This window comes from Hyla sarda, chromosome 12, assembly GCF_029499605.1.
Source record: "Hyla sarda isolate aHylSar1 chromosome 12, aHylSar1.hap1, whole genome shotgun sequence".
In the NCBI taxonomy this organism is placed as follows: Eukaryota; Metazoa; Chordata; class Amphibia; order Anura; family Hylidae; genus Hyla; species Hyla sarda.
The window spans coordinates 23,915,307-23,930,075 of record NC_079200.1 but is presented as its reverse complement, the minus strand read 5'-3'; the positions used below and the strand labels follow the sequence as shown (position 1 = coordinate 23,930,075).

The 14,769-nt window shown below is 46.3% G+C and overlaps 1 long non-coding RNA gene across 1 annotated transcript in view; it reads left to right on the top strand.

The window, feature by feature from the left end:
* Positions 1–12,297, top strand: part of LOC130296948 (uncharacterized) — a 68,310-nt gene extending 56,013 nt beyond the window's left edge. The window contains exon 3 of the long non-coding RNA XR_008849345.1: positions 12,069–12,297. This is a non-coding gene — a long non-coding RNA (uncharacterized LOC130296948). The remainder of the gene's footprint in view (positions 1–12,068) is intronic.
* The last annotated feature ends 2,472 nt before the right edge of the window (positions 12,298–14,769 follow it).

The following is a 14,769-nucleotide window of genomic DNA, read 5'->3' as shown; positions in this document are numbered from 1 at the left end:
ATACAAACACGTTTCAAGGCCTTCACTAACCTCTTTATCAATGTTACAATATGGCATAGGCATATGCCATATTTTAACATTGAGAAAGAGGCTAGTGAAGGCCTCGAAACTCGTTTGTATTGGCTACCTACCGTAATAAATGGACTTTTCTTCTGCATGTCACTAACTGATTTTATGAGACTGTTTGCGCCGAGAACCTGCAGATTTATCTTTTTCCTCCATTTAATGAAAATTTGGTGAAACTTTGGAAAATTGCTGCTGAACTTTGAAACCCTCTGATGTCTTCCCAAAGTGAAAACGTCAACTTTATGATGCAAACAAAGTAGACATTCTATATTTTCAATTTTTTTCATAAAATTTTGAAATTTTTCACCAAGAAAGGATGCAAGTATTGACAAAATTTTACTACTACCAAAGTAGAATATGTCATGAAAAAACAATCTCTGAATCATAATGAAAAGTAAAAGCATCCCAGAGTTATTAATGCTTAAAGTGACAGTGGTCAGATGTGCAAAAAACGCTCTGGTCCTTAAGGTGAAAATAGACTTGGTCCTTAAGAGGTTAAGGGTACATTCACAGATTTGATGTACAGGATTTTCTGCTGCAAATTTCAATGTAAACTAAATGACTGATCAGATTCTAATTGGCAGTTACAAATCCTGTGCATCAAATCTGCACAGGATCCAGTATGTGTGAACGTACCCTAAAGGGGTACTCCAGTGGATTTTTTTTTTATTTTTTATTTTTTTTAAATCAACTGGTGCCAGAAACTGTCCAGAGTAGGAGCAAATCCCCATAGCAAACCTCTCCTGCTCTGGACAGTTCCTGACATGGACAGAGGTGTCAGCAGGGAGCACTGACCGACAAGAGAAATTCAAAAAAGAAAAGAACTTCCTGTGTAGTATACAGCAGCTGATAAGTACTGGAAGGATTAAGATTTTTAAATAGAATTTACATGTCTGTTTAACTTTGGCATCAGTCGATTTTTTAAACATAGTTTTCCACCGGAGTACCCCTTTTATGTATCAGGGCGTATAGGTACGCCCTGGTGCTTTAAAGTGGTACTCCGCCCCTTTTTACTCCCAAAGAATAGAGTATAAGATTCCTGATCATGGGGGTTCTTCCGCTGGGATGCCGCGATCTCTGCTACGGCACCCCATTCATCCGGATGACTAGCAATGCGGCGCCGGAGGCTTTTGACCTCACGGCCATGCCATCTCAATGCACATCTATGGGAGTCCCATAGACTTGCATTGAGGGGGCATGGTGTGATGCCCCAAAGTGGCATGGTCATGATGTCACGAGCCTCTGGCGGTGCAGCTGGCATTCTAAACGAACGCCAAGTGCTGCAGGGAGATAGGGGCAGAGTACCCCTTTAGGTACCAGGATGCAAGGGCATACCTGTACACCCTGCATCCTTAAGCTCAGCGGCATCAGACAACCCATTCAAAATGTATTGAAACAAATAAAATAATTCCATGTTAACTACTTTCTCAGTTATTTTATGGCACATGCTAATATGCAGCTTTCAATTTAATTCAACCCTATCTCTGGTTGTGCAAGAGCTATTCTCAGAGGAGCCTGCCGACCATCTCCCCCAAAAAATGACTCCTAGTACTCCAGCCAACACAAGAAAAAGCAAGAAGTTCTTAAAATTTGACAAACTTTTATTTACCAAACAGTATAAATACATATTTTACAGAAGAGGATTCAAAAACCATTTCATAGAAGAAATTGAGATGCAATGTCATACCAAAAAATTTAACAAAAAAATATCAATAAATTTTTTTAAAGTTTGCAAATCAGTATCCAGCCATGTCTCCATGTTAGAGTTCTTCATAAGTGATGGTTTTCCACTACACAGAACAGTAAGTGCAGGAATGCCAAGTTCTCCCCCTACTCCCCGGTGAGAATCTGGGAAAAAAAAGATTACATTCAGTTACCTTACAGTATCACCAAGGCCGTTACAACTAACCCTATGAGTTAGTCTAAAGGAAGCCAACACACTGCTCATCTCCAATTCATTCGGAGGATAACCAACCATAAACAGCAGACTACTACTGGTCCACCAGCACAAAAAGGTTTGGCTCCATAAGGGGGGGGGGGGGGGGGGGCTTATAAACCATTATGCCTTCAAGTGATAATGGAATAGCTTTGTACTGCTGCTGTAAATATGCTACTTCAATAAAAAACAAAGCAGTCTACCACTGGTCCACCAGCACACAGGTTTGGATCCATAAGGAGGGGGGGGGCTTATGAACAGTTATGCCTTCAAGTGATAATGGAATAGCTTTGTACTGCCATTCTACTAGAAGAAAGTACTTACCATAAGATTATGGCCAGGAGTATGTCCTATGCTGATTCAGCGACTAGAACAGTACGTTAAGAGGGTTGCAGTTGTAAAGTTCCATTCAAGTTACTTTCTCCTGCTGTGCCCTGTTTTCACTATACAAGAAGCCCCGCATCCATTCAAACTCGTCCTTTAAACATGGCCAAGCATGGAGAAGAATGTGACCATGCACCTCCTCCGAGTCCACCACTGCACCTTTATATGCCTATGGGGGGGGGGGGATGCCGAGTGTATGTTTCAAGCTCCTCCATGCTTAGTCATGTTATGCAGAGGATCAGCATATTCACCTGGGCAGCACACTGGCAGGGCTTTCTGTATAGTAAAACACCACAGTAGGAGCAAGTAACCATGAGTGACAGAACTTTACAATTACAACACTTCTATAAAAATTAAAAGGATATTGTGGCCAGCTCCCTTCAGCAAAAACATTGTTTAAGGCTCTTTGATCCACACCAGGCAGAAGAATTAACCTACAAGAGAAAAAAAACCAGTAAGTTATTGAAATATGCATCAGTACAATATGAAAAGCTACTCCTACTGCCATTTTTAAATAGAGGAGCTGTGATCGTAGGATTGGCTGTCTACCTAGTCACTATTCTTTAGATACTTAGTTATATATCATCAATAAGGATTCTTCAGGTTTAAAAGGAGGTACTCCGCTTCCCCAGCGCTCCCCAACACTTGGAGCGGGCAGCGCCATGACGTCATGGCCAAGCCCCCTCAATGCAAGTATATAGGAATCAACTGCTTGAAAAGATAAAGTAACAGAACCAGTGTAATGTAAGTAAAAAAATAATTAAAAGGCAAACAAGGTAAGAGCCAGCTCACCCCGCCCCAAACAGTAGAGCACGGATCCAGGCGCTGGACGGCACCAGCCAATGGGAAAATGAAGGAGATTGGAACCAGCTCAATGCAGATAAAATCGGGTTTAATCCATAGGACAAGGAAGGAACAAGTAACGCGTTTCAAGCGCTGCAAGCGCTCTTAGTCATGGCCAAGCCCCCTCAATGCAAGTATATAGGAATCAACTGCTTGAAAAGATAAAGTAACAGAACCAGTGTAATGTAAGTAAAAAAATAATTAGCATCATCATATAGGTTTAACTAGCGATTATTGCTACATACACCAACCAGAGACCACAGAGCCGCACGGCGAGGGGCCCCCCAAGGCCACAGAGCCGCACGGCGAGAGGCCCCCCAAGGACACAGAGCCGCACGGCGAGAGGCCCCCCAAGGCCACAGAGCCGCACGGCGAGAGGCCCCCAAGTCACAGAGCCGCGCGGCGAGAGGACCCCAAGGCACAGAGCCGCGCGGCGAGAGGCCCCCAAGTCACAGAGCCGCGCGGCGAGAGGCCCCCAAGTCACAGAGCCGCGCGGCGAGAGGACCCCAAGGCACAGAGCAGCACGGCAAGAGGCCCCCAAGGCACAGAGCCGCACGGTTGCAGGGCTTATCGTATAGTGAGAACTTCACAGCAGGAGCAAGTAACCATGAGTGAGAACTTTACAATTACAGCACTAACCGAATAAGTTGAAGATTTTTCTTAGATCCATTTCAGGCAGTAGAATCAACTTTTTTTTTTACCTAAAAGAACAAAAACAGTAAAGTTATTGAATTATCTACCTACACTTTCTAGACACTAGCCATTCTTTAGAGGCTTAGTAATATAAATCAATTAAAAAGGCTAATGAATTATAGCTTCTTCCACATGGGGCCACACTGATGACCCCCACCAAGTTTTCAATGCAACAAATCATGCTTCAGTAGCTACTGACAGGACTACAGCAATTCTACTACTCTGGAAGATGCTAACACTGAAGCAGTAAGATACTACATCAATATTTAACTGATTCAGGGTTAGCTAATTATAGCTAGTTCAACATGGTGCCATACTGGTAACTGGTAATTTTTCATGCAACAAGTCATGTTTAGGTAGCTCCTTCAATGTAAAAAGCCTTAGCAGGAACAAAAGTCTACCACTCATCCACAGCACAGAAAGGTTTGGATTCACAAAGAGCGGCCAAAGGTTAATGGTGGCTGTAGACATTAGGCTATGTTGAAGCAGCTAAGGGATAACAGCTGCTTATTAACTACTTTATGAGGCCTTAGCTACTTCTGCCTCTTCTCTTCTCAGCCCCACAGTGATGCAATGTGCATGTCTACCTTTGTGGAGGGGGAGCTATCTTAGGAGGGCTTTGGTGGAGGGAGCCCAGATGTCTGCCAGTGCAGTGAAGACAGCAGTTCATGCCAAGGTATCCCTAAGGACAGGCTACATAGCGGTCTCAGGTAAGAAGACTGCTTGCCTGTCACTTTGTGCCTCTGTCCTTCCACAGAGGTCCTGTCATCTCCCCCCAAAGAGTGTTTATCACCTTCTGTACCCCCTTTCCTCCACCCCTACAGAGGCTACTCCCCATTGAGAAGTCCTTGCAACTCTCTGCATCAGCAGACAGTATCGCACATGACAGGATTAGATACACAGGCTCATCAGGCAGTATCGCACATGACAGGATTAGATACACAGGCTCATATCCCACATGACAGATTTGGATATACAGGCTCAGCAGACAGTATCACACATGACAGGATTAGATACAGAGCGCAGCAGATAGTTTCACACATTAAAACATTAAATCAGTGTTTCCCAACCAGGGTGCCTCCAGCTATTGCAAAATTACAACTCCCAGCATGCCCGGACAGCCAAAGGTTGTCTGGGCATGCTGGGAGTAATAGTTTTGCAACAGCTGGAGGCACCCTGGTTGGGAAACACTGCATTAAATACACAATTTTGCAGAGAGGTCTCACCAGTCTCTTGTCTTCACTTTCTCCTTTCCCCGGGCGGCTCCAGGTTAGGAATGTCCGGGGTTGAGGAGGAATTGGGTGGGCAATTATTTATCCCATGGGGCCACATGAGAAACTAAAAAGATTGTGGAGGGCCGGGTAGTTTTTCCCCAGATCAGGCAGCATAGTTGTCCCACAGATCACGCACCATAGTTGTCCCCCATATTAGGAGCATAGTTGTCCCCCAGATCAGTATAGTTGTCCCCCAGATCAGTATAGTTGTCCCCCAGATTAGGAGCATAGTTGTCCCCCAGATTAGGAGCATAGTTGTCCCCCAGATCAGTATAGTTGTCCCCCAGATTAGGAGCATAGTTGTCCCCCAGATTAGGAGCATAGTTGTCCCCCAGATTAGGAGCATAGTTGTCCCCCAGATTAGGCAGCATAGTTGTCCCCCAGATTAGGCAGCACAGTTGTCCCCCAGATTAGGAGCATAGCTGTCCCCCAGAGTAGGCAGCATAGTTGTCCCCCAGATCAGGGAGCATAGTTGTCCCCCAGATCAGGGAGCATAGTTGTCCCCCAGATTAGGAGCATAGTTGTCCCCCAGATCAGTATAGTTGTCCCCCCATATTAGGAGCATAGTTGTCCCCCAGAGTAGGCAGCATAGTTGTCCCCCAGATTAGGAGCATAGTTGTCCCCCAGATCAGTATAGTTGTCCCCCAGATCAGTATAGTTGTCCCCCAGATTAGGCAGCAGAGTTGTCCCCCAGATTAGGAGCATAGTTGTCCCCCAGATCAGTATAGTTGTCCCCCAGATTAGGAGCATAGTTGTCCCCCAGATTAGGCAGCATAGTTGTCCCCCTGATCAGGCAGCATAGTTGTCCCCCAGATTAGGCAGCATAGTTGTCCCCCAGATTAGGAGCATAGTTGTCCCCCAGATTAGGAGCATAGTTGTCCCCCAGATTAGGAGCATAGTTGTCCCCCAGATTAGGCAGCATAGTTGTCCCCCAGATTAGGCAGCACAGTTGTCCCCCAGATTAGGAGCATAGCTGTCCCCCAGAGTAGGCAGCATAGTTGTCCCCCAGATTAGGCATCATAGATGTAACCCAGATTAGGAGCACAGTTGTCCCCCAGATTAGGAGCACAGTTGTCCCCCAGATTAGGCAGCATAGTTGTCCCCCAGATTAGGAGCATAGTTGTCCCCCAGATCAGGCAGCATAGTTGTCCCCCATATTAGGAGCATAGTTGTCCCCCAGATCAGTATAGTTGTCCCCCAGATCAGTATAGTTTTCCCCCAGATTAGGCAGCATAGTTGTCCCCCAGATTAGGAGCATAGTTGTCCCCCAGATCAGTATAGTTGTCCCCCAGATTAGGAGCATAGTTGTCCCCCAGATTAGGCAGCATAGTTGTCCCCCTGATCAGTATAGTTGTCCCCCAGATTAGGAGCATAGTTGTCCCCCAGATTGGGCAGCATAGTTGTCCCCCTGATCAGGCAGCATAGTTGTCCCCCAGATTAGGCAGCATAGTTGTCCCCCAGATTAGGAGCATAGTTGTCCCCCAGATAAGGAGCATAGTTGTCCCCCAGATTAGGAGCATAGTAGTCCCCCAGATAAGGAGCATAGTTGTCCCCCAGATTAGGCAGCGTAGTTGTCCCCCAGATTAGGCAGCACAGTTGTCCCCCAGATTAGGAGCATAGCTGTCCCCCAGAGTAGGCAGCATAGTTGTCCCCCAGATCAGGCAGCATAGTTGTCCCCCAGATTAGGAGCATAGTTGTCCCCCAGATCAGTATAGTTGTCCCCCATATTAGGAGCATAGTTGTCCCCCAAATCAGTATAGTTGTCCCCCAGATCAGTATAGTTGTCCCCCATATTAGGCAGCATAGTTGTCCCCCAGATTAGGAGAATAGTTGTCCCCCAGATCAGTATAGTTGTCCCCCAGATTAGGAGCATAGTTGTCCCCCAGATTAGGAGCATAGTTGTCCCCCAGATTAGGCAGCATAGTTGTCCCCCTGATCAGGCAGCATAGTTGTCCCCCAGATTAGGCAGCATAATTGTCCCCCAGATTAGGAGCATAGTTGTCCCCCAGATTAGGAGCATAGTTGTCCCCCAGATTAGGCAGCATAGTTGTCCCCCATATTAGGAGCATAGTTGTCCCCCAGATCAGTATAGTTGTCCCCCAGATCAGTACAGTTTTCCCCCAGATTAGGCAGCATAGTTGTCCCCCAGATTAGGAGCATAGTTGTCCCCCAGATCAGTATAGTTGTCCCCCAGATTAGGAGCATAGTTGTCCCCCAGATTAGGCAGCATAGTTGTCCCCCTGATCAGTATAGTTGTCCCCCAGATTAGGAGCATAGTTGTCCCCCAGATTAGGCAGCATAGTTGTCCCCCTGATCAGGCAGCATAGTTGTCCCCCAGATTAGGCAGCATAGTTGTCCCCCAGATTAGGAGCATAGTTGTCCCCCAGATAAGGAGCATAGTTGTCCCCCAGATTAGGAGCATAGTTGTCCCCCAGATAAGGAGCATAGTTGTCCCCCAGATTAGGCAGCGTAGTTGTCCCCCAGATTAGGCAGCACAGTTGTCCCCCAGATTAGGAGCATAGCTGTCCCCCAGAGTAGGCAGCATAGTTGTCCCCCAGATCAGGCAGCATAGTTGTCCCCCAGATTAGGAGCATAGTTGTCCCCCAGATCAGTATAGTTGTCCCCCATATTAGGAGCATAGTTGTCCCCCAAATCAGTATAGTTGTCCCCCAGATCAGTATAGTTGTCCCCCATATTAGGCAGCATAGTTGTCCCCCAGATTAGGAGAATAGTTGTCCCCCAGATCAGTATAGTTGTCCCCCAGATTAGGAGCATAGTTGTCCCCCAGATTAGGAGCATAGTTGTCCCCCAGATTAGGAGCATAGTTGTCCCCCAGATTAGGCAGCATAGTTGTCCCCCTGATCAGGCAGCATAGTTGTCCCCCAGATTAGGCAGCATAATTGTCCCCCAGATTAGGAGCATAGTTGTCCCCCAGATTAGGAGCATAGTTGTCCCCCAGATTAGGAGCATAGTTGTCCCCCAGATTAGGCAACATAGTTGTCCCCCAGATTAGGCAGCACAGTTGTCCCCCAGATTAGGCAGCATAGTTGTCCCCCAGATTAGGCAGCACAGTTGTCCCCCAGAGTAGGCAGCATAGATGTAACCCAGATTAGGAGCACAGTTGTCCCCCAGATTAGGAGCATAGTTGTCCCCCAAATTAGGAGCACAGTTGTCCCCCAGATTAGACAGCATAGTTGTCCCCCAGATTACGAGCATAGTTGTCCCCCAGATTAGGCAGCTTCCCCCCCCCCCCACACACACATATATACACACACACACATATATACACACACACACACATATATACACAGACACAGACACATGTAAACACAGACACATGTAAACACAGACACATATACACACAGACACTCACCCGCCCTGCGCTGCAGAGGAGACAGGATACACGGTCTCTCCTCCTCTCCCCTCCCTGCTCTGCCTATGGAGGGTTGTAAGACTGCACGGCAGAGAGAAGGCGGGGGAGGGGGAGAGAGGAGACAGGAGGTGCACGTCCCCTCCCCAGCACTGTACAATCTCTTCCTGTCATCGCACGGAGCTCTCCCTGTCACAGGCTGGTGGTGTCAGACCTGGGCATTGTACGGCCGGACAGTCAGTGGGCTTTGTGTCGGGGGCTGAAACTGTAGTGCGGCAGCCTGCAGGTCACAGACAAAATGTAGTTGCCGGTCATGAAAGAAGTGCTCTTCTGGGGATGCTGCTCTGTCCGCCCCTGTCAGTGAATGAAAAATACTGGCCATTGCATGGCCGGTATTTTTCATCCAAACTTACCGGCACAGCCCGGAATGTAGATGAAAATACAGGCTGTGCCGGTAAAATACCGGCAGGGTGGCAACCCTAGCTGAGAACATGGCCGCCAATACAATGTGCACCAAGCAACAAACTCCTGGGGGATCGGGGGCCAATGTGCTCATCACTGATACTACATGGATGTGCAGTAAAGCACAGAAAATGCTGTGAAATTGTCCCCCATTACACCACAAGGTTCACTTACTTTGTCCACAAACACTCCTTGCAGTTTCCCTCCAAAATTTTAGTGACACCTGTCCTCACCTCCTCCAGGTAACCTGGGCTGCACTGGAGCAGCTGTATTAAAGGAGATGTCCGGTGCTCACTTTTCTTATTTTATCCGTTCCGGGCTGAAAAATAAAATAAAACATTTTTTCTCTTACCTGCCTAGGCTCCCCCGGAGCTCCGGTACAGGTGTTCGGTCCCCGGGCTGTATTTTTCTTACTTCCTGTTAGCCCGGAACGTCACACGGAGCTTCAGCCGGCCGCAGCCATGTCCCGCCTCGGCCAGTGATAGGCTGAAGCTCCGTGTGACGTGTCGGGCTAACAGGAAGTAAGAAGAATACAGCCCGGGGACCGAACACCTGTACCGGAGCAACGGGGGAGCGTAGGCAGGCAAGAGAAAGCTTATTTTCTTTTTTTTTGCAGCCCGGAACGGATACAATAAGAAAAGTGAGCACCGGATATGTCCTTTAAGACTCCTTAATTAATTGACTCCGCCCCCTCCAGAGCTGGAATCACACACACCCTTTCAGCGCTGAACACATCTCTATGGTAAGGGCTCAGTTCACACTGCATTGTCTTTGTTGTACAGTTTCTGTTACAGTCATTTTAACCCCTTAAGGACGGACCCATTGTTATACAATTTTTTTTATTTGACATGGGTCTCTGTAAATGGTAATAACTTCAGAACGCTTTTTCTCAGCGGAGCGATTCTGAGATAGTTTTTTTCGTGACATATTGTACTTTATATAAGTGGTGCATTTTTTTGTTGACACATGCAGCATTTTTTGGTGAAAATCTGCAAAATATTGTGAAAAACTGGCAAATTTCTGTTTTTTTTTTAACCTGTTGGGGATCAAGGGCGTACAGGTTCCGCCGCACACAGGGCGGTGATCGGAACAGGATGACTGCTGATATCTATCAGCAGCCATCCGAGGCTTTGGTTGTCTGGGCATGCTGGGAGTTGTCGTTTTGCAACATCTGGAGGGCTACAGTTTGGAGACCACTATATAGTGGTCTCCAAATTGTGATCCTCCAGATGTTGCAAAACTACAATTCTCAGGATGCCCAGAGAGTCCAGGCATGCTGGGAGTTGTAATTCTGCAACATCTGAAGGTCCAGATGCTGCAAAACTACAATTATCAGCATGCAAGTTCAGATGTTGCCAAACTACAACTCCCAACATGCCTGGACAGATTTGTAGTTTTGAAACATCTGGAGGGCCACAGTTTGGAAACTACTACACAGTGGTCTCCAAACTGTGGCCCTCCAGATGCTGCCAAACTACAATTCTGAGCATGCAAGTTCAGATGTTGCCAAACTACAACTCACAGCATGCCTGGACAGATTTGTAGTCTTAAAACATCTGGAGGGCCACAGTTTGGAGACCACTACACAGTGGTCTCCAAACTGTGTCCCTCCAGCGGTTGCATAACTGCAACTCTCGGCATGCCCTTCGGCTGTCAGTGCATGCCGGGAGTTGTAGTTTTGTAACAGCTGGAGGCACATTGATGGGGAAACACTGAATTAGGGTCTGTTAGCTAACTCAGTGTTTTCCCACCCGTGTGCCTCCAGCTGTTGCAAAACTACAACTCCCAGCATGCATTGACAGACCGTGCATGCTTGAAGTTGTAGTTTTGCAACAGCTGGAGGGACACTGGTGGGGAAACACTGAGTTAGGTAACAGACCCCACTAGTGTGCCTCCAGCTGATGTAAAAATACAACTCCCAGTATGTATGGTCTGTCAGTGCATGCTGGGAGTTGCAGTTTTGCAACAACTGGATGTTTGCCCACCAGGGTACATTCACACGGGTGGGGGTTTATAGTGAGTTTCCCGCTGCAAGTTTGAGCTGTGGCAAATTTTCTGCTGCAGCTCAATCTCCCAGCGGAAAACTCGCTGTAAACCCCCGCCCGTGTGAATGCACCCAAAAAACACTACACAAAATAATGACTAAAACACTACATATACACACACCCTTACACAGGTACCCCCAATAAAATGGAAAAACTTCTCATACTGCACTGTTTCCTAAATGGAGCCTCCAGCTGTTGCAAAAACTACAACTCCCAGCATTGCCGGACAGCCATTGCCTGTCCAGGCATACTGGAAGTTTTGCAACAGCTGGAGACACCCTGTTTGGGAAACACTGCCGTAGGGTATTTATGGTGGAGGAGGCAAACGCCATGCTTGCATCCAGGTCCGCCCCCATGCACATCCCTAATTTAGGCCTCAAATGCGCAGGGATTTCTCACTCCAGAGCCCTGTCGTATTTCAAGACCACATATGGGGTATTTCCGTATTCGGGAGCAATTGCGTTATAAATTTTGGGGGACTTTTTCTCCTTTTTACCCCTTATTAAAAGGAAAAGTAGGGGGCTACACCAGCATGTTAGTGTAAAAAATAAAAATGTTTACACTAACATGCTGGTGTTACCCCATACTTTTCATTTCACAAGAGGTAAAAAGAGAAAAAGACCCACAAAATTTGTAGCTGAATTTCTCATGAGCACAGAAATACCCCATATGTGGATGTAAAATGTTCTGCGGGCGCAAAACAGGGCTCAGGAGTGAGCGCGCACTATGTACATTTGAGGCCTAAATTGGTGATTTGGACAGGGGTAGCTGAAAGTTGCAGCGGTTCTGACATAAATGAAAAAAATAAAATAAATCAGACCCCAATCAGACGCCATTTTGGAAACTACATCCCTCAAGAAACTTAATAAGTGAGTGAGCATTTATACCCAACCGCTGTTTGACGAATTTTCATTAAAGTTGGACGTGAAAATGAAAAAAAATTTGATTTTTTTTTCACTAAAATGCTGATGTTATCCCAAATTTTTTATTTTCAGCTGAACTCTTGCGGCGGTGATTATGTACACACCGCTATTGGTCCCGTTTTCTCTGCACTATGACGTATATGCACGTGGGACACATTGATTGGGTGTCCATAATACAAAAGGAAGGTCCATTCCCTCCCTGTGATTACGCCCCGGAAGAAGCAGACAACGCAAAACGTTGGGTGGTGTTGGAGGTCTTACTGTGCTTCCACTAGGTGATACCTGTATACTAGAGATGAGCGAACTTACAATAAATTCGATTCGTCGCGAACTTCTCGGCTCGGCGGTTGCTGACTTTTCCTGCATAAATTAGTTCAGCTTTCAGGTGCTCCCGTGGGCTGGAAACGGTGGATACATTCCTATGAGACTCTTTCTTAGGACTGTATCCACCTTTTCCAGCCCACCGTAGCACCGGAAAGCTGAACTAATTTATGCAGGAAAAGTCAGCAACCGCCGAGCTGAGAAGTTCGTGACGAATCGAATTTACTGTAAGTTCGCTCATCTCTACTGTATACCCTTATTACTGTATTAGCTTTATACTTTTTAACTGCAGTATTATTGGGTATTAAGTCTACATTGATATGCTGCATGCTTGTTCAGCTTATATACTTGTGTAGTTACATGTCTTGCAGACCTCCCATTCTGCATATTTGCAGACCTGTCTCTGTTATTATGTATTCAAACTTCTCTTCTTTTAATGATTTTAAATGTATGTTTTTTTATGCATATATGTTCAATAAAAGTTAAAAAAAAATTTGATCTACATACGCCTATCTCTCTTGTTAGTTTTATACCTAATGCGTTGGATCTTATATTTTGGGCATTCTTTGTATGCATAATTATGGATAGTGCCAAACAGATTTAAGGTGCTGCTCCCCAGTTAAACATTCCTCCCCATCAGACCTTTTTTCACCCACCTTCGTCACCAGGTACTGGTATTGCCACTCACCACACCACTTTGTCACCGGGTCACTTTCAGGACTCCTGATGCTGCTGCTGCTACCTCCAGGCTGTCTCATTCAGCCACTATATGGTCTCTTCTCATGCTTCAGCCAACTCCAGGCTGTGCCATTCAGGCACTATATGGTCTCCTCATGCTTCAGCCACCTCCAGGCTGTGCCATTCAGCCACTATATGGTCTTCTTATGCTTCAGCCAACTCCAGGCTGTGCCATTCAGCCACTATATGGTCTCCTCATGCTTCAGCCAAATCCAGGTTGTGCCATTCAGACACTATGTGGTCTCCCCATGCTGCTACAAACTCCAGGCAGTCATTCAGCCACTATATGGCCTCCTCATGCGTCAGCCACCTCCAGGCTGTGCCATTCAGCCACTACTATATGGCCTCCTCATGCTTCAGTCACCTCCAGGCTGTGCCATTCAGCCACTATATGCTCTCTTCATGCTGCCACAAACTCCAGACTGTGCCATTCAGCCACTATATGGTCTCCTCTAGTGTTGCTCGCGAATATTCGCAATTCGAATATTATTCGCGAATATCGCATATTCGCGAATTCGCGAATTTCGCGAATATAGCGCTATATATCCGTAATTACGAATATTCGTTTTTTTTTGTTTTTTTCTTCACAGTACACATCACAGTGATCACCCCTCTCTGCTTCCAGCTTGTGTGGTGTAAAGAAGGCTGTAATACTACTGTGTGAGACTGGCGTGCGAAAATTCGCATATACGAAAAATCGCATATGCTAATTTTCGCATATGCGAATTTTCACATATGATACTTTTCGCATACGCGAATTTTCGCATATGCGGAAATAAAACGAGATTATATCGAATATGCGAATATACGCGAATATATGACGAATATTCGTCCATATATTCGCGAATATTCGCGAATTCGAATATGGCCTATGCCGCTCAACACTAGTCTCCTCGTGCTTCAGCCACCTCCAGGCTGTGCCATTCAGCCACTATATGGTCTCCTCATGCTTCAGCCAAATCCAGGCTGTGTCATTCAGCCACTATATGGTCTCCTCATGCTTCAGCCACCTCCAGGCTGTGCCATTCAGCCACTATATGGTCTTCTCATGCTTCAGTCAAATCCAGGTTGTGCTATTCAGACGCTATGTGGTGAGCTTGTGGGGATGTAGGGTAGAAAGGGTGTAGCTGTGCAGTGATGAAAAGGTGTTGGATTAACCCTTAACTGTCATGACGCCAGGGTGCGGGTTCTTCCTCTATATGTATATATCCTACTGCCACCCGTCCCATGAACGATAGGGAGGAATAAAGGATTGTCCACAACCGGAGGTTTAGTAAACTGGAAATAACTTTACTGCAACTTTTATGCACGTTAACAGCAGTAACAGTCTTTACAGAGGACCGGACTCTAAGTTCCTCACAGTTGGTTGGGACCTTATAGGGAATAAGCTCTGAGTTCCACTGAATTTAGGGTTTGGTTTTAGGTTCAGTAGTCACGTAGATTTAGGATTGAGTTTAGTTGAACTCACGGTTTTGTATTCGGCTTAAGTTAGCAGGCTTCAGGCCTAGATTTGTCTTGAAGGTATGCGCGGAGCTCCGATCGCTGTCATATCCCAAGGGAAAGAGTCTTGATTGGGTAACAGCGCCCTTATATGGCAAGGGGCAGACTCATAGCTTATTGGTTCCCATCAACTGACAGTCCTTTCACAAAGCATTGTGGTACACCATGTGACCCACTCACGTGACTTAAAAGGTCCTTAAACTTAACCTAACAG